The 26,491-nt window shown below is 43.4% G+C and overlaps 1 protein-coding gene across 3 annotated transcripts in view; it reads right to left on the bottom strand.

Moving 5' to 3' along the window:
* Positions 1–26,491, bottom strand: part of pag1 (phosphoprotein membrane anchor with glycosphingolipid microdomains 1) — a 59,228-nt gene that overhangs the window by 26,092 nt on the left and 6,645 nt on the right. The window contains exon 2 of one of the 3 annotated variants that reach the window (XM_005917500.3): positions 14,852–14,888. The exons of 1 other annotated variant lie outside the window; for it this stretch is intronic. The gene's annotated coding sequence lies outside the window, so the exon portion shown is untranslated. Of the gene's footprint in view, positions 1–2,407; positions 4,950–14,851; positions 14,889–26,491 lie in introns of those variants that run through there. One more of the 3 variants, XM_042218919.1, reaches the window with a different exon arrangement.

Here is a 26,491-nt window from a genome sequence, read left to right as displayed (position 1 = left end):
TAGTCCACTTCAGTAATCTGGGCATTTGATTTGCTCTGACTTGCTGTCCACGTTTTTTTCCCGTGTGAGTTTTGTCCTCGCTTACTTTCAGTTCATGCCATCCTCATTCACTTGATAAGCACTGATAAGAGGAGTCACAGAGACTCTGCTAAGTCGAATCCCTTTGGAGCGCCTTCATGATTTAATAAAAAACGTCGATACTTCGTGCCAGTGTATCGATTATTCAGCTCTAAGAGGATGTGATGCGACATTGCCGTGTTTCTTTTGTCTCACCCCTGAAATACTGTGTTTACCAAATGTGCTCTAAAGCCATCTCGATAAAGTGGAAAGCAGCAATATGCTTGCAATGCCTCCCTTTGCTGGCATAATAGCATCAGAGTAATGTGGACATGGTTAAGGGAAACTGATGACCTCCTAGTCTTCCCAATCAGTGCAAATGACATTTGCACGCACGCACACACACATTAGTATACAGAAGCACACATAGGCAGCATTATCATGATAAACACAGAGATGCATGCAGACACTCCTGCAGGCTGTGTGAAAGCAGAAAAAAAAATGCTCCATGAAATCCAAACACACTACTGAGCATCTTGTGACTTGACCGGAGGGCCATTTGCTCGGTGGAGGGGGTGAGATAGATGGGGGAGGGGAGGAGAAGGATGGGGGACTGATGTCAAGGGTTAAGAATTGAAGATGAAAAAGGGAAAAAGAAGCAAAACAAGTGTACGGTGTAGAAAAAAGAAAAAGATGTAGAAAAACCACAGCTACTAGAAGAAATAAAGAAGGGGGAGGAGTAAAATAAAAGCCGAGACAAAAATACATGGCGAGAAAAAGCAGAAAGACCGCATAGGCAAGCAGTAGTTCACTGTGACACACACACACCCATCCCCAGAGAGGGTAGATGAAATACAACTCCCCGACAGGATGCAGTGCAACAAGGGACCCTGACCCTGACTGAGACAATGCAATTAAATGCACGCACGCATGCACAGAAACGCCTGCAGGTGCTGCAGGATCTGCTTACTCAAATCCATCACTGCAACTGAAGAAACCGTCAAGTTTCAGTTCAGGAAAGTGTGTGTGTGTGTGTGCGTGCGTGCGTGCGTGCGTGTGTGTGTGCGTGCGTGCAATCCAGGCCTCGCACAGTCTAACTCACTGATCGCTGCATACGCCCGCATGAGCCAAAGCAATGGTGCGTCCCCATGAAAACAGGTGCTTGCGATCAAGAGACATAAGAGTGTTGCCATGGCAACACCAGCCATCCTAAGGGTTAATGGTTTTAGTCTGAGAAATTGATCTATCCTCCCTAAATGGGGAAATTGAAACTGCATAATTTAGCAAGGCTGCCTCATTTTCTCTCTCTCATATTACAAATTTGCGTGCGTGCGTGTGTGTTTGTTATAGATTCACCCACAAGATGACGACCCTCCTTCTTACAAGATGCGGTAACTATATCTGCTGGCGGTAGCATTCACAATCATTTCCCACCGGGGACATGTAAGTGAAATATGAAGCATGTAAACGTTTTGTAATGATCCAAAGAGATTAAAGGAAATGCACAAAGGTGCAAAACCAACCAATCTTACATCGTCTAAGTCCACAGGGTTACATTTACACATGTATCTTCTTTTTTAACTTTCTTATACAGAATCTTAAGAAAAAAGGGGGCTAATTTTAACAGTTCACTGCCAACTCCCTTCTTCAAGAATCCCAAACAGCTGCAGGGCTACAGAAACAGCAACATGTGTCTTAAGCTTTCACCAGAAATGACACATCTTCTCTCTCCCAAAGCTTTTCCCTGACCTGTCCTGACCTCGCGGAGCCACTGCAGTACACAGAGGCTCTGGGCATATGTGCGAGGATTGTGTAAACATGTGTGCGCGTCTGTAAAATCTGCCTCCACTTAATGTCACACTACCCCATGGGAAAAGCCACATTTCCTGCCTTCCTGTGCCAGTTTTCCGTGGTGACCCCAAAGTCTTTTTAGAGGCCCAGGGAGATTTCTTTCAAACGCACTCGGAAATGCAGCTGAACCAGAAGCTGCCGGGCTCTAATTGGATGGGCAATAAGCATTGATTTGATTGCCTGGCTGGATAACCTCTGGCATTCTGGGAGCTAACAAAACATGTTTTCTTTGTGGCAAAGGGAAGATCTCAGGTTCACAAACTGTATCCTGAGCAAAATTCACACATTTTTGCCGTCAGAGGTAGACTATCCTCCCCTTTTTCTTACTTTATCTGCTCCTTTATCTTCTTCTTCTCCTTTTCTTGCCAAAGCCCCAGGCAGCTGCTCTGCATGTAAATCATTAGGACTCGAGTCCGTGAGCGTTTGTTCAATTAACCTCAACAATGTGTGTCTGTGTGCAGCACGGAAAACACAAACTATTAAAAGAATATTCACTCACAAATACTGCAAGCATCTCGATTTCACTTCTGCTTCGTTTCCTCCCTTTCCTTCCCTTCTTTCCTCCTCATGGTGAACAGCTTTCTCGACCTCGCTCAGTTGCCTCCTCCTACTTGCGATTAATCTTTAGCTTTCCACTGTTTTTCTCTCACACACACACACTCCCTCCGCTGAAAAGCAGAAGTGTACTCTTGCTGTCAAAAACATCACCTATCTACAACATATACTGTAACTGTCTGCTGCCCTAAACTCCCCTCTGAATGTGACAAACGCGTGCTTGTGGTTTTTTTGCTTCTCTGCAGGAAAAAGCAAACTGAAATTTCAAGAAGCAAGCTACGATCTGCACCACAAGCCTCCACGCGCGCCTCGACAAAGCAACTTTTATTATCCCCGCTCGGGCATTAAAGACGTCTGCCGTTGTTTCAAATTGATTAGCTCGGTGTCGGCGGCGCTGCGCGCCTAATAATAAGATGCTGAAGCACAAAAACAACTTTAGTAATTGTGCAGCCGACCAGCTTACAGCAATTAAACAAACCAGCCGGGCGTGTCATCCAAATATGTAAATGGAGGCATGCTGCCTTTAATGAAAAGAAAAAAAGGAGATGGATTGTTTTAACGATTTCAGGGATTGTCACTCACATCGTAAGTGACCTTCTTGGCAAACACTGACGGTGGGCTGGAGGGGCAGAAGGAGGGTGGGGGGATTGAACTCTGGGAATTTGAGGAGGGACAGCCTGGATGTGGGCTGTAAAGTGTGCCTGTTTTTGTGTGTGCAAACATGTGCCGTGGCTTGTTTTGACTCCTGCTCCCGGCCCAGAAATTAGGAAATCAGATTTATTCAACTCCGAACGACCGCATGCATAAAATTTCTCCATCACTGTCATCCCCAGATGAAGATTATCACCGGGGGGGAGCGAGGAGTAGATATGACCGCATCATTATTCAGTGGCATTGGCCCTTTATGTGTTGAATAGCTGCCAAGATAAAGGGATTATCAGGGTGGATGGAATAGGATGAAGGGTGCTCTGTGTGTGTGTGTGTGTGTGTGTGTGTGTGTGTGTGTGTGTGTGTGTGTGTGTGTGTGTGTGTGTGTGTGTGTGTGTGGGAAATCCACTGAGGTAATTCATTCTAAAAGCTGCTAATGATATGCAACAGATGCCTGTTCTCGCTCCGGCGAACGTGCGCACACACAAACCCATGCACATTTATCACACTGAGGTGACACATGGACAACCCAGACGCACACTTTCACTGTCAGAGATGCGAGCAGCCACAGATGTAATTCTTTCTTCTTCAAAGCCTTGAAACCACCCTCCGAAGCTGCCGCTGCTTCTGCTCTGAAAATTGCCACATGCCACTTCATTTATCTCCCCCTGTGACACCAACCCTTTTGGACAAAAGACACAGGCCAAAAAAAGGATTAACGGAGGTGTGCGCCTGCGACTGAAATGGAAATGTGATCCATCTTTACGAGGCTCGGACAACAGCAGGGGCGGGTTTATTAGATGACCCAGACGGTGCTATTGGTGGTGGTGGGGTGGGTCTGAGCCTCTCGAAAGGCTTCTATAACACATTGGGGCTTAAGTAGAAAGTCTGCTTTGCTAATTGGTGTACGTGTGCGCTTTGAAAGGAGTACTAGGAGGCGTGCTGTCATGGCCTCTGACCTTTAAGAGCAACACATTTTTCAGACATGCTTTAACAGGCTGGTAATTTTCACACAAATGCACGTACGAGCCTTATCCAACCCTTTCCGGCTCTGCTGGTTTTACCCCCTCTTCCGCATCCTATGTTTTGTCTTTTTCCCCCCCAGTTTCCTGCCATTTATATCCCTGCTCTTGTCCACTCTTAGTCCCATTTGGCAACCCCGGCTTTTAACAATCTGCGGTTAAACCTTTTCGGCTGCACTTTCAGAAGCCTCGTCCCTCTTTGGAGCTCGCCATCGCATATTCAACACGTCTTCTAGCTGGACCATAAAGATATGGTAAAATATGGAAGCCTGCAGGAACTCAAAGGGCACATCTACAATCAGGAGCAGCCGGCAGGTGGGGAGTGGGGGGTGGAAACAAATGGCAACCCCCATCCTAACCTCCAAGCCAAGCAGGGGGGTAGGATGCTGCAAGACGTGGCAACCTTCAGACGGCTATCTTCAGATTTCTGGTTAAATTCAAGCAGCACACGCCTGAGCAACACACGAAGATTGCAACAGCACAGATGAAGCTCTGCCTTCACCGTTTTCACAATTCCATTTGATTTCTCATTTCACAGACCAGAGGTTATTCCATTTTTCATAGCGGTGAGCGGAGAGGGGACTTCCAAACAGAGAGTAGGAAAATCAAAAGCAGATATGGAGAGAATATGCACAAAATTATTGTTTTTGTTAACAAAGTCTATATTTTTTGACTTTTGGGAAATATGCTTATTCACTTGTGACTCTTGAGTCTTTATGGTAAACATACACTTTCAACCTGACACTGACGGAGGTTTCTTCCTGTTAAAAGGAAGTTCTTCCTTTCCATTGTCGCCAAAGTGCTTACCTTACAATATTAAATGGTAAATGGCCTGTATTTATATAGCGCTTTTACTAGTCCCTAAGGACCCCAAAGCGCTTTACATATCCAGTCATCCACCCATTGGTGATGGTAGCTACATTGTAGCCACAGCCACCCTGGGGCGCACTGACAGAGGCGAGGCTGCCGGACACTGGCGCCACCGGGCCCTCTGACCACCACCAGTAGGCAACGGGTGAAGTGTCTTGCCCAAGGACACAACGACCGAGACTGTCCGAGCTGGGGCTCGAACCGGCAACCTTGCGATTACAAGGCGAACTCCCAACTCTTGAGCCACGATCGTCCCACAAGCCACGATCGCCCCACCTTGAGACAACTGGTGTTGTGAAATCTGTTTGTAATTCAGTCAAAAGACTGAGACACAGCTACCTGCTGAGCGTTTAACATGATGCCGCTTGTCTACGAACCGGTTGAGAAGATGATGATGACAGGGTGTTTGTAGGCCCCGTGAAGCTCTTTAATACACTACTCACAATGAAACTTTATAAAATATGCACAGTGTAATCAAAACAGGAACCTTTGTTGAGACTTTGAGGTTTTAAAACACTTTTACTTACCAATATTTCTAACCTAGGTAGCTGCAGCAGGCTGCCTGCAGCCTCCAGCAGAGACTTAATTATGCTCTGAACGTAACAGGCACAACTGAAGCCAAAAACTGCATAATCCCACTGCTGAACCCTGTGTCGTCAACACACTATTGCTCAGCTACATGAACTAGAGGGCCAAAGCGTGTATAATAAATATGTAACATGGTAGAATATTTATTTACAAAGCAGCAGTGGCTGCCACAGCCCTTCTCAAATCAGTTAATGGGGGCGGCTCTGTGTGTCCCCAGGGAGGGCTGAAAACCAAATGAACCAGCTGAATGTGCATCAGAGCAGTAAACAGGATGCCGGCTGGTGGCAGAAAATCTGCTGTCAGTCACACACACACACACACACACACACACACACACACACACACACACACACACACACACACACACACACAAAGCCACACTCGGGAATTTAGACTCAAAAAATACGCCGAAAATGGTCACGCACACAGAGTCATTGGAATAGAGATGAACCAATTAGCAAGTGGCAGACATCAGCGTGACAGAACGAGGTGGAGGCAGAGAGGAGTGAGTGATGAGAAAGAATATATTAGAGCGCGCTCAGTGTGCGGGCAGCCGGCCGAGAGGAAAATGCAAGTGAGGCACCTTCACACTCTGACACTTTCAAGGAAGCTGAGGTGGCCAGTGGCAAATCCACCCTGCCGCAGTGGGTGGATAATGTGGCAAGATGTGATGTGAGCAGAGAGCAGGACACACACAGAGGTGACACTCACTGATATTATTCACAGACGTGTACGGACATAGAAAGGTGAAACGTGGAGGAAAAACCTGTTTTATACCATCAGAACTGCTTAGTGGAGGGTCCCTAGCTTACAAAACTACACCTCCCACACCTTTCTTACTTTGCCTCAGGGCGGTGCTTCATATAGGAATGCAGAGCCTGCAGACTTTAAGTAAAATCAGGCCATATAAACTGTACCTTAACTCGAAATCACGGCAGTATCTGTTTAGGGAGGCCAACAAATTTTGATGATAATTATTATGGAGAAAAAAAGAATATTAAATGTATGTTTTTAGCACGGTGATGCAGACACCTTCTTGCCTCACAGGAAGAAGATCCTGTGAGGCCGGTTTCTCTATGCTTGTGTGGGTTGTCTCCACGTACTCTAGCAGTCCAAAGAGATGCACGCGTCAGGTTAATTGTCTGCTGAGTGTCAGCATGAATGGTTGTCTGTCCTTCCAGGGTCTACCCTGCCTTTAGTCCTATGACAGCTGGGAACATTTCGGTCCACCTGCAACTTGACTTGAATATGAAGATGGATGGATATTTTTATACCAAATGAAGCACTTATTGTTTATCTACTCAGCTGTGATAGTTTTCTGCCACAGGTGCTCAGAATGATCTAAAAAACAAAGCCAAAGGTGGCGCTTAACGGACACCATTTTTTCTGAGGGGCAGTTACACATTACATATTTTATTTATGTAGTGATGTATCCAGGTTTCTCCTGGTATGTGGAACGGAAAATGACTTGACTAGTTCTTTCTTTTAGAGGACGTGTGGATGTTTTATCACTAAGCTGATGTTGATTTTTAGCACACCTGACATGTTCACCAGGTAATATTCCCTAATTGATGGATGATCGAATGCTACCTGAAGTAAACGTTTGTAAAATTGTGTGTGGGTGATAATATGAAAATTGTTTTGTACCTGATGAAGGTGAGCTAGTCTGAAGCTTTGTGACTCAATAAAATAGTGGTAAGTGGGAGAGTGTGCAGAAGTTAAAGTTCTAAGACTTGTGCAAACTCCTCTGCGCGCACAGACGTCAGAATGCACACTCCTCTCGAGTGCCCCTTAAAATCAAGAGCCCTTACAATACAGCGTTTGTAAATGACCTCTCAACGCTCCTGACCGCCAACTCATATTAGACCATTAGCAGTGCCCTGGAGACTTAACACACTGCACAACAGAACCACTCTACATCGCCCTGACCCCACCAGTGCTGCTGATGGAGATTTTATTTCTTGTTGACATCACCCGGGGTGAAACGCGTAATACATACGACACGGTATGGTGCTAAAGCTTTATGACTTCGTGAGTGTCTAGCACTTATTGTAAGCCAGACTATCAGGACAGACAGGATGCTTAGTGTAGCTCTGAAGCTTTTCCCAAAGGAGGAAGTCAATTAAAGAAAAGCCAACACGATCTCCTTAAAGAGAAGCTGAGTGAACGAAAGCATCTCTTGGATTTCTTTATCTCCTTTAAAAACAAAAGACCCTAAATACCATGAAAATGCAATTCAAAAGAAAGCATGCGATCTGAAGATTAAGAGGGAGATAGAAAAGGCACCCAGTCTGCCGTAAGCTGACGCAGCAAGGAGCACAAAATCATCTCTTGAGGAGGAATTAACAGCGTGAACAAGGCCACAGACGAGATTGCAGATAAGCTGCTTTGGGTACAAAAATGACATTTGCAATCCCCTGACTTCCTACAACAAATTTGTTGTGTAATACTTTCCTAGAAGCCTCCATTAGTAGACCGAGCATGGAAGGATGACAAATCAAGAACTTTAATTCCAAATGTCATTTTTAAATAAACCCCTATGCTACAAATAAACACCACATTCCCAGAATTCAGTTAAAGAGTCCATCGGGATGTGCGCTCGGTTGTGTGTAAGTAGGGCTTCACTTTCCAAATGTTTTCCAGAGAGACCTCTGAGAATATCACGGACGCAAATGCCTTCCCAGGCGCTCCAGCACAGGATCCGAAGAAACAGAGAGAGGGATTCCCGTGAGGAATGCCTGGAATGTAAACAGGCCACCCACGCAAAACGAAATCACACATCCTTTTCTCTGCATCAGAGGCCGTGAGATGACGGCCTCAGCTGGAAAAAGATGCCCCAGAGAGCAGTGCAGTTTGTCCTTCTGGTTTACCCCTTTCATCCGCACACATCCCTCCAAAAAAGAAAAAAAAATCCCATGAGAGGCTCCAGGAATGCAAATGCATGCTGGGAAATGTGTCGACCTTCATCCTCATTGCAGCAAACACCCTGTGTGCAAAGTGTTGCAGAGATATGGTCAAAATGCTAAAACTTAGAAGAAGAGCTCTCGTAATCTCGCCTACACACAAACTATATACACACAAGAGGCAGCTGTAATTAGAGTGTAGTGGTCAGCCGTCAAAATTTGAAGCTTTCTTTATGAACCCTCCCTGGTTTTAACACCTTCTCAGCCATATGACACCGCTGCTGTTATTAGTCCTATGGCCCACATAACCACCTGCTCCAGAAATGACTTTCTGGGTCGCCGGGGGATTACTGTAGGGCTAATGCAGCAGCACACCAGCAGTCCTGGGGGCCACAAATGGGTCAAATACCGCTTGCTTCATTTCAACAGCATCATAAACAATAAAACGTGCAACAGTGACACTCAGAGCTCCTTCCTTTGAGACCTGAAATCCACCAGGGGGCTCTGTGCAATCAATTAGCAGGAGCGAATGTAGGCAAGCGAAAGTAAACAGTGGCTAATTTCCTGTGTTTTAACTGCTCGTGGCCTTGCTCGGTGGCTATTCCTGCTGTTTAGCCGAGTGGCGTTAGCCACCGCCCCGCCCCCCGTGCATGTGGCCGCGACAGTTATTGTTCTGCTGCAAGGCCGCTAACAAACAGCCAGCTGGAGCCCGTGTTGTTGTGGCTAAATGAGCCACAACTGACTTTAAAAAAAATCCACAACAACCCGGCAAGCGTTTGAAGTCGCCCGCCTGCGAAAGGGTGGATTCCTTATTGTTTAAAACTGGAGATTCCTTCTTTAGCAAGGAGGGAAACCATGTTTTCATTTCAGCTTTCATGTCCTTTTTATAGAGTGTTTTGTCTGCTATGAAAGTGCTGACACATTTGTTTTTAAAAAGAAAAAAAAAAACCTCAGGGGTGAGGAACAAGGAACAACATCTGAGGAAATACAAAAGGCGGAGACGATCGCATGAAGGCAGAGAAAGTAAAACCTATTTTTAACTTTAAACAGTTCATCTGGAGTGGAAAAACATGGCAGACTTACAGTGTGTAATGTTTAAGGTTTACTTAAAAGCTCCCTTTTCACTGGTTCCTATTTAGCACTAATTAAAAGGAGACTGGAGAAGTAAGCAACACGATAAAACAACACACATCCTATGGTAATAAAGGCCTTTACTGCATGGTCATCGAGGACCATTAAATTATCCAGCCTGCATTAGTAAAAGCGTCCAGCTGAGAGGCCTTTCATGTCAAGCTCTCTTAAGGTAAAAGAAGTTAGAACAGATGTCTGGAGTTATTCCAAAAGGCCACCAGCTGATCTTCAAAGATGAACTGACTACTGAGCTGCTGAGCACCTCAATCCATAATGCCCCTCGAAGGAAAGTGTAGACTTTAAAGCTGCAAGAAAAACACTGGATGCTTTACACACTTAGAAAAACACAAGTGAACACAGACAAACTCGTGATGACTGAATAACTGGTTGACACATTGAGCTGTTGGTCCACATGATGGTTTGGTAATGAGCTCCGTGGCCTGATTCGGAGATTTAGTGACTGGAGCGTGACACCGTTTCTGAGGGAATGTGGATTTTATTGATTTTGAAGTTTGAAGTCAAAGCAAAGACGAGGAAGTCCTCGAGTGGAAACTGATGTGTGACATATGTTACAACCTGGACTCGAACACGCAAGAAAATGAGATTCATTAAACCAGTGACCCACGAAGAGGCGCCGCCGGAGATGCAACTGCACCCACTAGTCCATGAGCCACCCGTCTTACTGTTGACTGTCATTAAACTTTCATGGGTTTTTCCCATTTTAATCTTCTTAAAATGATTTCTTATGAGCTATTTGGTGTTATCTTAATGTGGTTATTATATCTTTCTATTTTTAAACTCGTGCTTTCTGTTCTGTATGTTTTTATAATGTTACTCCATCTACATCGACTCCTTTTTAAATGTGCTGTTTGAATAAAAGTGACTACCATTAAATACTGAATATGCTATCTGCAAGTGTTATTCTCAGCTTTAATGGCTAAACATCTGTCAGCGTCTAGCCTTACACAGACTAAATTATTGAACTGAACTGGAAAAATAATAATAGGTAATGAAAATAATGCAATTAGTTACAGTCCTTTAAACAACGGAAAAAATCCACAATGGACATTAAGAATGAATGCAAAACAAAAAAAGTGCAGTTTGTACTTCAGAACATTAATGTTTTCAATATACCAATATACTCGTTCTTTATATTTGGAGAGAAATACGAGAGAGGCGGAGTGATTTATTGAAACGTGCAAACATACGGATTTTGTACAATTTTAACAACTCTCTTTGGCTTCCTGAAGGACTTTTAAAGATCTTTTTTTGATGTTGGCTGACTTTTGTTTCATTTTCTATCAAAATGATCCCACGCTGCTTCAATAATCTCGAGGTCCGGGCTCTGGGGAGGTCAATCCCACTGTGCATTTTTTCTACCTAGGTATGCTTTTAATGCACAGGCAGTGTGTTTGGGATCATTGTCATCCTGAAAAATTAAGCTGTTGCCAATCAGACATTGTTCCAGCCCCAAACCATGACAGCCTCCACCGTGTTTTACAGTTTCAGACCTCTTCCGTACACACAGATGGTGATCTTCAGTCCAGTTCTTGTAATTTGGAATACCGGTTTTCCTTCTTTAAGAATTGCTTCTTGACAGCCACCCTTCCACTGAGACTATTTCAGATCAACTAAATGTCCAGATCTCACAGGAATGTCAGATACTGTTGATCTGCCTAGATAGTTTTTTTTAAAGCCTGACACTTCTTCTTTTGTCCTCCACTTCTCCAGTTTTTTAAGGACACACTGTGCCGAGAATTCAGAATATCACTCTGAAAGTCACCGTGTTGGTGCAAAGAATTCTCTTTTCTATCTGTCAAACTGTGGATCTTTATCATTTTCATAGATTCAACTAAAGGAATAGGAACATAGTGTGTTTCGTGACAGGCTGCTAATAACAAGGTGACTAAAGATACTATTTAAAATTGGTTCTTTGGTAAATTGTCTGTGACGTGTAGACATTACACCAGCCTTCGCTATTCATAGGTCAGAAGACTTTTGCATAGTATTGTGTGTTATGTGAAAAAATCTTCATCAGTTAAACATAGTATGACACATTTAAGTCTCCTAAGATTTATATATGAAACAAAAACATTCACAATTGGATGGAAGGAAAAATTCTCCTCCGCAGGGATCAGCTGAGTGATGTAATCAAGTACTACACCCCGTGTGCAGTCACATATGTGTGAACATGCACTCTCCATAACAAACAACCAGGGATCAAGAATAGCTTGTTAACATCCCATCTTATGTTCAGAGGTCGAAAAAAACAACACTCTCCCCGGGTCTTATTATCGCCTGGCACGCTGCCTTGCACCAAAGCAGCGTTTCCAAATAACAGGCTATAAAAATGACAATGCGCATCGACGGCCTCAGAGACACTCGGGGAGACGCTCCAGAGGATATAAAGCAACTTTGAAGTGTGACGCTGTGGCGCATGAGAGATGACACATCCACAAGCGCGTACATGCTCCTGCAGACGCAATACATATCGATAATCCCAGACGACTGGCTGGCTTTGTACGTCAGCGGCGTGTGTCTGGGGCGTGTGTGTTTATGTCTAAGTGCGGGGTTGGCCGCATGACAAATCTGCAAAGAGCAGAACGTATGAACGTCGTGAGAGTTACAGGTCACTAGAAGAGCATTAGCATAATCCTATGATAAGTCACGAGTAACTACATAGTAATTATGTAATTATTAGAGGGTTTAAACCTATGTTTAGCCACAATATGACGTGCATTCAATTATCTGTCATGTGCAAACACAGGCAGCTTGGTCAGTATCTGTGAGGCTTACCTAAGTAAACAACTCTCTATGCAGGGTTTATCTCCAGGACAAAACATTAAATGCTGCTAACATTTGGTGTAATCAAAAGAAGGCTTTCATGAAGCAACACTCATGTTGTGTAGTAAAGGCTTTTGTGTTGTTTGTGTCTGTCACCAGGTAGACTGTGACTAAAGAGGCACCAGCTGCTTTGAATGCCGCAGGAACGAGTCACTGACTGCAACTGAGCAATGAAGTTTCGCTGGCTCTCTAAATCACAGATACACACACAATATAGAAGCAAAGTTATGTGTGTACGCGTGGGGTGTGTGTGTGTGTGTGTGTGTGTTGGTCATCCTGCTCATTCGTTGTAATTCTCCCATAATCCTTTACTCTGCAAAATGACACAGCTGCCAGACATATCCTCTTTGCTGGCGCCTCAAACCTCCACTTCTTTCCTCTCTCTCCCACTCTCTTTATATCACACACACACACACACACACACACACACTGTGACACACACGTATTTTACAACCATCAACCATGCACAGAGATTATCTTGACGATTACATGATCAGCATCATGTTAACTCGTGCACTTTACAGTAAAAGCATGACACAACTATTTCTGTGATTCACAGCGCACAAAGATGTGCCTCCGTCACCATGACAACACTATTCCTGGAAACAAACAGGATCTCCATTCCCGATGCATTTATGATTCCTCGTCTGCTAATTGTTAAAAGAAAAGGCACCAGTTGGGGAAGGATGATAAAACAGCGCGCTGGCTTCCTGTTTGTGAGGACAGAACACACCCTGTTTACACAGCGAGCGCACAAAACTGCTTCCTAATCCCCCACATGGCTCGGTGCTGGACTCGGTTGGTGGAGTGGGTTTTTGAGAAGCACCTGCTGGGGACTTATCAGCTCAGTTTAGAGGAGTTTAAAAAAATAATCTCACCTGATTTTGAAATCGGGTTGCATCACGCTCAAAAGGAGACAGTTCTACAAGATGTCGAAATAATGGTGCAACACACACGTACTTTAAGAAATCTTTAAGATGATCCTAGCAGAGGGAGAAAAGCAGCATCTTATGTGCGGATGAAAAAGAAAACTGCGGTGCAACAGCTTGCAGCTTAGCAATGAGCAAAAAAGCAGAAGGTTGAAGCTAAATGAAAGGTGCTAGAGAAATGCGGTCAGCCTATTCTAACCTAGTCTATTTAGAAGGGAGAATTTAGCTTCTCTATTACATATATATCTCTAGCAGCATTGCTAAGTAGCAGTAGTTAACGATATGAGCCTCAGGGGCTAGAATGGCAACGGCTGTACTTCCATCTCAGCTGACTAACGCACCGGTAGGCCCTGTGGTAGTTTCAGATCTCATTCTCGTTGTAGGCTCTCCATCTCGATCTCAGTGGCTGCTTTGAAAGTGATGATGTTATAATAATCACAATCGACTGAATTTTAATTTCTTGTGACACCCTGATAAATATAGGAGCAGTTTGAGATGTTTTAGACTTGCGCAGAAATGGATGATCAGAGCCAAAAAAAAAACAAAACAAAAAAAGAAATCCAAAGAAAATGTAACTACCAAAGGTCCTGGACCCGATTTATCCCACTGCTGGTGGCTAAAGTGACCCTAAAATCCTAAGAGCCCAGCACAAGAAAGCTTCTTAGTTTGTATGACGTGGTCAGAAAAGCGATCCTTTCGCTGCTTTTCACCTGGCAAACTTAATTTACAGCCTCTCTGATACAAGACAAAAGGGAACATATCAAACAAAAAGAGCAGACCAGAGATGTGGAGCACCCCACATGCCGCGCTGGCACTTTGGTGATGCCAGTCTGTCCGTCTATTCCCTAGCAACCCTGTAACCCGGGGCGACAGGGCCTCAGCAACAAACAGACAGACCAGAACTCCGCTTGCTTGTTGCCAAGAGGCTGATAATGCAGAACTTTTCAGATCTGCATACAACCACACACAATAGGAACACAAAGACAGGAACCTCCAGCATATACATACAATATTACCATCATACTTCATCTATTCGCACTTGCATGCAATCACACACAGTGTAAAGCAGGAATAGAGACATTATACATAAGCGATATCCTGCTTAGCAGCATAGCATGTTTTTCCTGGCTTAATACATCCACAATATTAATGATGATGGCATTTGTTAAGTTGAATTGATAGAGACAGAGACATGCTCATGTCACGCATTCTGGTTTGAATTATTAAAGCTGTCAAACTTTGCACATCCACACATAAAAAAAACATTTTTGGGGAAAACTTTTTGCAGGAAAGAGTCTAATGTCTCCATCTCTGAGCATTCACACAGATTCTTTGCCTGCACCGTGTGGGAAGGGTGGAGGTAGGGAGGTAGAGGGGTTAGCGAGAAGTCTGCTAATTGGCAGGGCTTACCATTCTTCGAATGACTAAGTAACTGAAACAGTTAATATCCTACCTCAAGAGAGAAATGGATGAGCCTCGTCATTCATCACCTGTAAAACAAAAACAAGAGAAGACCATGTCTGAGAGTCAACGCACACGTCTGCCGGTAACATAATAAGGAAAAATAACCCCAGAATATGCAGAGAGCTCAGGAAAAGAGCAAGCACACTGTGTGATTCACGCAGGGATTCAACATCCACTCGAATGGCCTCCTCGCAAATTCTTGTTGATCGAATCTGAGCATGCTCGGTTGACAACGTCAAGTTAGGGAAGCACGAGGGGGATAACCCTGCTATAGAGGATAATGTGTTATATGCTCGCTTCCAGCCCTTAGTGGATGCAACATAACAGGAGCAGGGGGGAGAAAGTGCTGAAAAAGCTCCCGTGTGAGGCGGCAGCACAGACATCAGAGCAAATGGGATGTGAAGTTTCTGGAACAGCGTCTGTATTGTTGGGGGAACGCAGCAGGGGGGCTAAGCTCATGCAGCTTCTGTTTACTGACAGAATATAGGAAAGCACAGCGCTCACCTGCACCTATTAACTGATATTGCGTCGCAAGCACCCGTATCCAGCACAACTACAGAGCTTACAGATATTCTGCCATTAAGTCTGAAAGAACTGTGTGTGTAACAAGTATTGCAGAGTCATTAATAGTGTTCCTTTCACTGTTACAGCCTGTTTAATGAGAGGCCACAACCACGCTGTCTGAGTGATTAGTTACTGTGGCGGCTGACGGCCAGCACTTGTCTTTGTATGCTCAAAATATTTGGAGGGAAAAGGAGGTCTAACTGCGCACCACGTACCTTCAATCATTCCAATACCAGCTTCTAGTCTACTTCCAGCCCCCTTTATATCGTCTAAAATGCTATAAAAACAAAACATTTACAGGAATTCAAAATCAAAGAGTAACCTACACCCACAGGCACAGAGCCAGAAATATGTGTTCAGAAGCCAAACCCTACTAGCGTTGTTATTTTATGAGGTATTGTGTAGATGACAAGAGTCTAAAAATAACCTTCATAACGTGGCTGAAAAGAAGCTAATGTCCCAGCTTCATTTGTTGCTCTGAGTCAGGCTTTTAAATTCCCAGTTAATGACCTGTTTTTGAGCTCTTGAGTTTCTCTTTCTCTCTCTGTCTCATATACCGTGTACATGTACATACCCATACATATACATACATATATATAGCATATTTATAATGATGTGTATAGGATCAATGATGGAAAGTGACTAATTATAGTGTGAATCGTCCCGTCCTGCGTCTCTCCTGCTGAAGGAGCCACCGCAGCTTGCTCTTTATCGAAACCGACATAGCTGCTTTAAAAAACAAAACAGGCCATGTCACATTCTTTCTTACTGGTAGTGACAGGTTAGGAGGAAACAAATCTCTGAACATTTATTTAAATCTGACAAACAATGCAGAAGCTGAACACAATGGCATGAAGGGAATGAAGGGAGGATGTAAATAAAATAGCTGTAGGGGCAGATTAGTAAGCAGGTTATTTTAGTGACCTTTGCGGTCAAACGGCAACACGATACTCTCTGTAACTTTTAGAGATGATGACATGGAGAGAGGTGAATTAAAGTATTAATGCCTAGAGATCACCGGTTTCTTGGTAAAATTTATATTCCCCAACCGGTTGGTGAGTGGTTGCTGGAGGTTGATGGCAGCTGCTGTGAAATTTATTGCTTAAGTCCAAATCACACAGGTCTAGAGAGAAGTCAATGACTCCCTGGCAACACCTGGTTGCTAGGGGAAAATGAATCTTCCCCAACTAGTTTGCAAGTGATTAATGAAGGTTACTGTCAGTTACGGTAAAGAGGTATGTGGTGCTGCACTGATAACCTCCCTGTGATTGCAATTGCATTGGTTGCAAGCAGACTGCTGCAGTCACTTATTGCTAGAATGGAAGATGCAAACACTGAAAACTAGTTTTGAATGCAAATTGGAAACATTAAACGTTCATCTTCAAAGTAAAAGCTGTGCCTTTTGTAACATTGTTGTAGTTGCTGAGTTTTTGCTGACAAGCCTCCATCTTACACACAAATTAAGGGGAACTGCAGCACTGTGGAGGTGGTAAATCATAAGGAGGTTTTTTGGGTGCAGTGCCTTCTTTGTGATCAGTATCACCCAGCGTTAGCCTGCAACCTCCAGCAACCACTCTCCAACTGGTTGGGGAATACAAATTTTCCTTAGCAACCACAGGTTCCCAAGAGGTTGCCAACGGTTCTCTAAGCCTGTGTGACTGAAACCTAAAGTAAAATCCTGAATAAATAAGCGGAGAAACACAACAAATGCAGAAGCATCCACATCCATAAATTGTAATATCTTACATAAAAATAAAATGCTGTTACTCATTTCACTAATTTGTGCTTTCCTTGTGTCCCCTGCCCTTAGTATGCTCTGTTAAAGGATGTCTAAATTGCTAAAATGCATCTGGAGCACAGAATACAGCAAGCCTGTATTACTACACAGAGTTTTTACGTTCAGCTCATAAAAGAGGCGTGGCACACAGCTGGGACATCCGAACTGATTGGAGGACTGCTCTTTGAACAACTATTAGCGTTTTTAAGGTAGTCAAACTTTCTGCTCTTCACGACACGTGTGTGTCACACTAATTAAATGGTAAATGGTTTGTATTTGTATAGCGCTTTTACTAGTCCCTAAGGACCCCATAGCACTTTACACAACCAGTCATCCACCCATTCACATACTGGTGATGGCAAGCAACGTTGTAGCCACAGCCACCCTGGGGCGCACTGACATCATCATCTGCCTTGACTCTTCTATCCACAGGTTTCTGCCGGACACTGGCGCCACCAGGCCCTCTGAGGCAACGGGTGAAGTGTCTTGCCCAAGGACACAACGACCGAGACTGTCCAAGCCGGGGCTCGAACCGGCAACCTTGCGATTACAAGGCGAACTCCCAACTCTTGAGCCACGATCGCCCCATAATTAAGTGTGACCCTGAGTACAAAACATAAAAAATGTCTTAAACACTTTTACACCTGAGATCATAAATCGATGTCGCTGTGTCAAACTACACAACTACAAAACAAGTCTGTCTCATCATCTGTCTCGACTCTTCTATCCACAGGTTTCTGTCTTGCTCTAGTGTCTCTCGTGAGTCAAGGAAAGGAATTGAGAAAGTGCAATTTGAGAAATGAGAAAAGGTTCAGATGGCAGGAGAAAAAGGTCAAAGTAAGTTCAATGCGGGGGCACAAATGGAGAGTTTCAGTCACCAGAGCTTTCCAGATGGCTTCAACGGGAGTAAAGATTGGTCTCAGAAAGACATCGTGGTCAACGGCACACAGTAAATGACCGTGATTCTTGTGCACTATTACAGGTCGGCATCAGATGTGATCACACTGTCAGCAGTAACAACAACAACAACTTCAACAACTAGACAAAGAGGGTCATTTTTATTGCACATTACAAAGACGACTGCACATTTGAGAGCTCAGTAGGGGAAACACCATAAATACTGATATGGAAAAAAAGGTGATATGATCAGATAAGTTGTACTTTATGGTATTCACAACAAATGGGTGAATGGAAGTGTGGTGTACACCCAAAGATTAGGACAGGCCTGAATGCTTGACCTTTACATCTGGTGGCTTTGATACCCTGTAGGCGCATTTAGCTGGTTTGTTTCATATCACTGCAAACTATGCTGAGCTGTGCCGAGTGCTCACCTTTAAACTCGGTGAAACCTTTCTATCCTTGCTGGACTGGTTTCTTCCAGCATAACAATCATGCACAGTCATCTTCACTAGATATCAACCCAACTGAACCTGAGGGAGGTTTTGAATCCAAGGTGTTAGACAGCACTTTAGCACCTTACGAGGAAATGTTCTTTGAAATAATGGTATTTTATCCCTCCAGAGACTTGCAGAACCAACGAAAAGACACAAGCAGACTACACAAAAGTAAGGTAAGGTTGATGACTAAAAGGATAGGATAGTATAAACCAAAGGATGTAACGTTGTACAAAAAGGAATATCGATCACATAAAGAGACCTGTCTCTGACCCAGAGTCGGCACGCCCCCCTTTTTCAGCAGAAAAGGAATTTTCCCAAGTGAAGAGAAGTGACAGGTTTCGTATCTGTACCAGCGCTGTGCTAGTCTGGTGTGGGGAAGAGAGACAAATTACCCATCGACCGGTCGAACTCTGCATAGTGACCAAATAATAATGAGATGGTAGATACAAGCAGTGAAAATGAGCTTCTTCTGCAGGGTAGCTGGACTCACCCTTAACAACAGATTGAGAAGTTTTATAAAGCCAAAGTGAGTAGACCAGCAGCTCATTCACACTAAAAGGAGCCAGTTGATGTGGTTCAGGCATCTACATAAGACTAGAAGGCCTCAAAGCAGACCCAGGAAACACTGGAGACACTAAAACTCTCAGGAACGCTGTGGTATTCCTGGATTTCTCTGCCTGGACTGCTCCCCTGACAACCTGGATGGACGGACATGGATGGACAGACATGGATGGATGGACATGGATGGATGGATGGATGGAGGGATTGAACTCCTATTATATTCCAGTCTGATCAAAAGTTGAGGTTCAACCGGGTCATGTACAGTTCTGGTACTTGCTTTGTTCTGTCTACCAGTTTTTCACCACCAGCTCCTCTGTACACTGACTAAATCTCTACAAGCTATAAAAGGTTGGAGCCTCACTTCAGGATTAGGAAAATTTTCCAAAAGGACCACGTCAGACTGAAAACATTTTCATCAGTGTGCTAGAAATTTCTAAGAATTGTTATGTCTAGCAAATCTGTCTCGTTTGGCCCATCTGAGAGTTGCCACTGGCTCTTATCCCCAGCTATAGTCTTTCATTCCTAAATTCCTCTGGATCAGCGAACACTCTTGAATTCATTTCTGAATGAGTCATACGCAAAGCTCCACCTAAATTGCACCCTCTAATAAATTTCCACTGTTATCCCAAAGGGAGTCTTCATGTTTGAATTCCCTCCTTTGTTTAAGAGTGGTTGTAGGTTTCTTTTTTTCTTACAGGAACGGTGTCCCCTGGAGAATTGTTGTGCTGTTTTAGAAATTACTTCTCATTCCACAGCTTCATCCCGTACTCTGTCAAGTTGAAAGAAGACTGTGGAAAGCACTTTCCTTTACGTCTCTACCCAGGTTTCATCTTTTTCGCCTCTTTGCCGTCCTCTCCGCGCCCATTTTCCTCTTTCCTCTTCAGTACTTGCAACTCTTTTCATCTTCACCCCTCCTGTCTAATCCTCCCTTTTCTTAAACTTTCCTATCCTCCCATCATTTCCTCTCTTTTTTTTCTCCTCTCCTCAGTCCCTCAGTATCTGTATAGCTAAGGGGCCTGGCTCAAGTTCAAAACCTTTTTCATGTTGCTCTTTAGCGCAGCTCAGCAGAGCACCCTGCTGTGGTGGGTCTCCTTGCCTTTTTCCAAGCTCACATCCCACATCTATTCCTCTCTTTGCCTATCACTGGCACTCAGATCACTTCCTTTACCAGGAGCTAGAAGGTACACTGCCTTCATCTTCCCCTCCTTCTTTTTCCTGCTCTTGTCAAAACTTCTACTTCCACTGTCTGAAGAAAAAGTGCTGCTTCTGCAACGCAACCCAAGCGTTTAAGCTTTGCTGGGATTTTTTTTAAGTGCTACTCCCTAGGCCAAGCATGCTGTCTTTGCAATGTCACTGATCTATAGAAGAAAAAAAAATTGCACAAGTAAATGATCAGCAAACTGTCAACTGTCAAGTTGTTGCACATGACCACTGATTTTGGTTTTATACTCAGCTTCATGTCTTGTGATTGAAATACACAGTTTGCTTAAAAGTTTTCAAGATAACAACGATTTGGGTCGAGGTTACCTTAGAACTATTAACAACTGAAGGACTTATTATTCAAATTATTGAAAACATTTCCAGTGCAAACAGCTGATTCGCACAACCAAAATAACACTTCAACATCGAACAGGTTTCTTATTCTTCTATAAAATCCTAACGATGTTTAACCCAATCACACAAAATCTTCCAATAAAAAGACAAAAATTAATTTTGATAAAGTGTTGTGATGATGGTCGATGATATCAGTGATAGATGACAGCCAAAGTGATGGGCGAAAGCTCTCCCATGGAGGCTATTTTTAGCTCTTTTTCTTACTAATGCATTCAAATAATATCATTACTATGAGGTTCATGATGAATTGAATCTGCGTCGCTATAGTTTCATGTTGCACCGCGCCATGCAACTGATGCTTGCAACACAGACATGTCCAGGCATGCACGGGCAGATACCTTCTGCGAGCTTTTAGGTGTAGCGTGTGGCGCATCATCATCATCATCATTATCAAAAATCACAGCTTCTCAGAATGTTGTGCAGATCATGTCTTTACACACCACTTTGCATTTAAACATTATTTTTTATTGATCTCTGGCTCTCTTCCACAGTGTTTTGTCCTGTTTCTACCAGAGGTTTCTTCCTGTTAAAAGCAAGTTTTTCCTTCCCACTGTCGCTAAGTCCTTGCTCATAGGGGATCGTCAGATTGTTGGGGTTATCTTTGTATTATTGTAATGTCGTTACCGTGCATTATAAAGCACATTGAGGTGATTTAGCGGTACACAAATAAAACTTGAATTACAGTAAGTTACTAATCAGAAAGTTGTTGGTTCAAACCCTGGCTGCACCAGTCTGCATGAAAGATACTAAATCCAATACACTTATTAGAAAATGAATGGGTGTTAATATTAGATAGAAAGCGCCTAAGAGTAGAAGTAAAGTGCTTGCATGTGAATAAGTGAATGAAGTGTATTGTATAAATTGCTTAGACTGCTCAAGTTGTGTAGAAAAGCGCTTTATAAGAACCACAGCGCTGACTTATGAAAATAAACCAGGATTAAGTGATGGTAATAGAATCAGTAGCAGGAAAGAACTCACAGACTTGTGATGGCACTCACATCTGAGACATTTTGTAATAATAAAAAAAAAACATATCAAAAGTTACTTTTTCTTAACAAGTACCATAGAATTAAACTACCAACCGAGTGGACCTGCTGAATCCTGTAACTTCTCCTCAGAGAATCTAAGACAAACATCAGGGACCAACTGTCCAGGAACTGAAAGGCCCCTCAGTTTACTGCGACAATCAGCTCTTTGTCCCTCCACTTGGCTCCAACATCTTTCCTCCAGTTCTATTTACTCATTCATTCAGCACTAATTCTCTGTCTGTGTCACTCTGTCTCTCTGCATCTTTCTCTTCTTTCTTCTTTCCTTTATGTCTTATCATTGCCATTGTCTCATCCTGGACACAGAAGCATATTTGCCAGGAGCCAGCAGAGGCAAACAGGGAGCCTATTCAAAGAGCTCATCACGGACACGAGAAGGGTTAGAGAAGGAGGAGGAGGATGGAGTGGAAAAAGCAGAAGGAGACAGAGAGTAAATTCCCTGGTTGTCTTGATATCAATAAGCAATTTCTTCAAGAGAAAACATTGGAGGGAAAAATAACTAATGGCTTTAATTGCATCCTTTTCAGACCTTCTAGCAATTCTCACGTTGCACACTGTTGCACTCAATCCAAACCACACAAACAATATTTGCCTTGCTCTTTATCATCCCCCCACATACACACACCCCACGCTCTCTGAGGACATAATGCCCTGAAGTCCATTAACAAATACAGTCCCTGCTGACAGACAGTCATTTGCAATCAGGCTGAAAGAGAAAAATGCATAGTTGCTCATATCCTCTGTAGCAGATGATAGCCTCAAACAATTACACACTCTGAGCCAAGACAGAAGTCAGAACTGATCACTTCCTTTATTGCTTATTGCTACTGCTTGGGCGGTGAGCGAAACGCAGTGATGAAACAGACATTGTCTCACAAATATTGGCTGTTTCTCTGATGAAGGAAAGATCAATAGGATTGCAAGACGTGCCCTCTAATCGCTGTTGTTTTATGCTCGTCATTTGATCCCTGATCTAATGTGTTTTACATCCCACAGAATTTCTGTCACAGACATAAATGGCTGAAGTTAGCTGCAGTTTCAATATTCAGCCTGCTTGTAATTTGAAGCATTTTCACACGTGCATTTGAAAAGAGGAAAAAGTGACTTATTTGAAATCCAACTCGCCGTGCTGACTCTCAAAGGAACAGAAAGCAGCTTTTTAGCTGAGTTGGCAACAAGTCAACAAAAGAGGAATGGAAGACAGACAGTTACGACAGATGGGTGGATGGTACAGCTTTTTAAATAAACCGTGTGAATCTACTGTTAGCAACAAAGTAAACAGACACTAAACAAGGTAACACATTTGCTAAGTGTTTGGCAAAAAACATGTTGAGGTTTTAGGGCTTTTTTTTTTTTTGCCTCATAATAAAAAGTTTAGTTTTAGTTTAAAAGAGAACAAATTGGACAGTTGATGAGCACCGGCTGCCAATCTTCTAGCCCAGTGGATGAACTTTCCTCTAACTGTGAGGCTGTTCCATTGATTCAAGTATTCAGGTTGTGAAATATCAAAATTCAGTCTGTGGTGTTACATATTTCTGGAAGGATCTAGACCTTCAAAGCTGAACCAATTCACAGACAGTTGATGTGGGACATCGAGTAGGAAGGCAGGTGTGTGTGTTTGACGGGGTTTTCTGAGATTTTGTTGGAAGGATTTTTTTTTAATTTAATAAAATAAAACAAAATATGAAATGTAGTCACCCTTCAAGATCTCCATCACCACTGGTTGACTTGAATTGTGGAGCGGAGACTGGCCCTTATTCAAAAAGCAAGTACACAATAGAAATAATAGAAATCTCACATCATGTTAAGATTGTAAAAAAATATAATTCTTCTTTTTCGCACAAGAATAACACCACATAAAACCATAAAAGTGGAACTAAATACAGCCCAACTCATGCAATCATCCATTTAATACATTGTGAACTTGAGTCTGCCCCCCAGCCCCCACCCCCTCGAGTCTTTTCCCTCCACACTCAGCTATGTCTCCATCCAATCAACCCCCCAAAAATTCCACATCACACTCAAGAATTATTATTTCGCCCTGGAGAGCTCCACACTTCACTTCATTTCCCACATTTCTCCCTTTTCCTTTCTTGCTTATCTGTCCGGCACCTTTCTGTGCCCCATTACCACGCTGATGAGCACAAAACCGTTGGAGAGGTTTGACCATGAAATATCAGCCTGGAGCATAGCAGAGCACGTACCCACACCTTGTTTGTCTGCGGCTTATATTAATAACGCTGGTACGCGACGAGATAACAAGGGCATTTCCTATTATGAGCCTGCTTGGGAAAAGGGAAGAGGGAGGTACGCTTTAATTGTAAGCAGAACAGACCGTCAATGTAAGTGTGTGTGCGTGTGCAAGCGTGAAGCCAAGAAAGAAAAATAAGTCGTCAAAGGGAGGCAAAAGGGATAGACGATAAATACAGAGGAATTTAAAGCAGGCAAACTGAAGAAAAATGGGATTGAGTGAGATATGGAGAAGAGGAAGAAGAGTGGTATGCAAAAAAAAAAAAAAAGAAGATGACGACAGAGAAAGAAGAAAAAAAAAGTAGACTGGAGAAAAGATGGAAAAAGTGGTGCACATAGCCAAAGAAACAAAGAGAAGGGATGTGAGCAGGGGAACGGCAGACAGACAGAGAAGAATAAGAAAGCGTAAAAATGGCCTGAAGGCTTTGCTGATGGATGAAAACCAATCCCCTGCCCATCCCATCCGTCACCTGACTGCACATAAATGAAGCAAACAACCACCCTGTGGAGCACAAAACCTCATCACAACATCACCTGCATGTGTGCACCTTGTAGCTTTGTCCGGTTTACTTGTGAACACACTGGGAGACATCGGAGAACCAGCAGATAATCATCTCTTTGTGGTTTATCTTTTCATTTAATCTCCAATAAGCTTCATTCAGCTCCAGCTGTAAAGTAACCGTGAACAGATATTTTAGCTCTCCACGAAAACCTGACGTTGAACAATGGACCACACAAACCAGCAGCTAGCATGGTTTTAGGCCAATGCAGGGGGAGTGCCACGTTATCCAGTTGTACTCCATTTGTGGTAAGAAAATGACAAATGATGAATAAGAAAATGACAAATATTTCAGTATGTTTAACGCTTGCACCTGTCTTGTAAGTGCAGTGAAGCTAAAGTAGCTAATAAAGCACTTAGCATGGGTTTGAATCCCACCTGTGGTCCTTGTTTTTCTCCGTTTTCCCGTCTGTCTCCACGATCTCTATCAAATTAAGGCAACACGGCAAAAACAAGAGCACTCAGCACTGCAGCTCTGTCTGAAGACCAAGGGCTTTACTAAAACTTTGGATTTTGATGGTGTTTTTATAACCACATATTACAATGTTAGCCTGCTATGGTGTCCCTGTAACCTCATAGGGCTTCATATCACAAAAACAGTGTCTTGTACAGCCCTCTTCGTGCCCTTTCATATGATATATTACTCGATATAGTTTCTTCATATTTTGTTTTCAAGGTCATCTTTGACCTTGGGCGCTAACGATTAAGGTCAAGGTAAAATGCTTAGTCAACTTAAGTACTCCCCCCAGGTATAGTATACTGTTGTAAAGTTTGAAGATGGTCTGTGAAAAAAATATTGTGGGTAATATGAAGTTTTTACTGATTTCCACATTTGGTGTGAACTTACCCTTGACTCAAATTTCACACAAATTAAATCAGCCCGAGTTGTTTCGTGTTTCTTCCTTAACAACGGCAGAAACAAAGCAGAAAATTACTTTGCAAAATATAACGATTTTGTTCTCACAAAGGCAAAAATGAAAAAGGCTGTACAGAATATAGATAAGACTCTGTATGTGCGTGTAGGAGTGTGCATGCAGGCCTTTGTATACAAGTCATGTACGTGTGTGTGTGTGTGTGTGTGTGTGTGTGTGTGCGCCCTCCCTGGAGTGCCTCAGCCAGCGGAGCGTGAGATGAGGCGGCTCCCTTCGAGCGACATTATAGCGTCCCAGCCCTGCAGTGTGTGACTGTGTGCGTACACGTCTACACCCGCCGCATCAGCAGCTCTTTACACCAAGTAGGTACACGCGCTGCGTTCACTCACCCATCTCTGCTGTCCGTCACCTCCTCTCACCTCAGCCCTTCACACTCAGCATGCTGGTAATCATTTGTTGCCACTTGTTTACAGTTCACGCATACATAACACTCGAAGGTATTACGAGTTGGAGTGGTGATCAAAAACACAGCCGCACTTCCCCACAGATCCCGCTGCTGTTATTACTTAAAGGACGCTGCCGCCCGTCCCCTGCCCGTCGCTTGCATCGCTCCGTGAGGTTGAAAAATGCGTGAGGCCTCAAAAGATGGAAACATGGCATCTACTCATACTGGAATAAAACTGCAGGAGAGGAGTTCTTCAGTTTTAAAGTTGTGACGCCAACCTGACCAACTCAAGGTCTGCCTGCTGTGGATTTTTTATGAGGTAGCAAGGCTGTCATGGAGACAGATTTGTAGGCATACAAAACTTTATTTGGTTTTAAAGGTGAACAAACCAGGAGATTATTTGAAACTCTGATCGAACGTCCACTGTTCTAATTGTACGTTTCCAGGCTGGAGTTAAATTGGAAGACTGACACCTCTCTTCAATACATCTGAACCTGTCACAAAACACAGCGCACACACACACACACACACACACACACACACA

The sequence above is a fragment of the Haplochromis burtoni genome, unplaced genomic scaffold (genome assembly GCF_018398535.1).
Source record: "Haplochromis burtoni strain Fernald_Lab_line unplaced genomic scaffold, NCSU_Asbu1 Contig_25, whole genome shotgun sequence".
Taxonomy (NCBI): Eukaryota; Metazoa; Chordata; class Actinopteri; order Cichliformes; family Cichlidae; genus Haplochromis; species Haplochromis burtoni.
The sequence above is the reverse complement of the archived record's forward strand: the minus strand, read 5'-3'. Positions and strand labels throughout refer to the sequence as shown.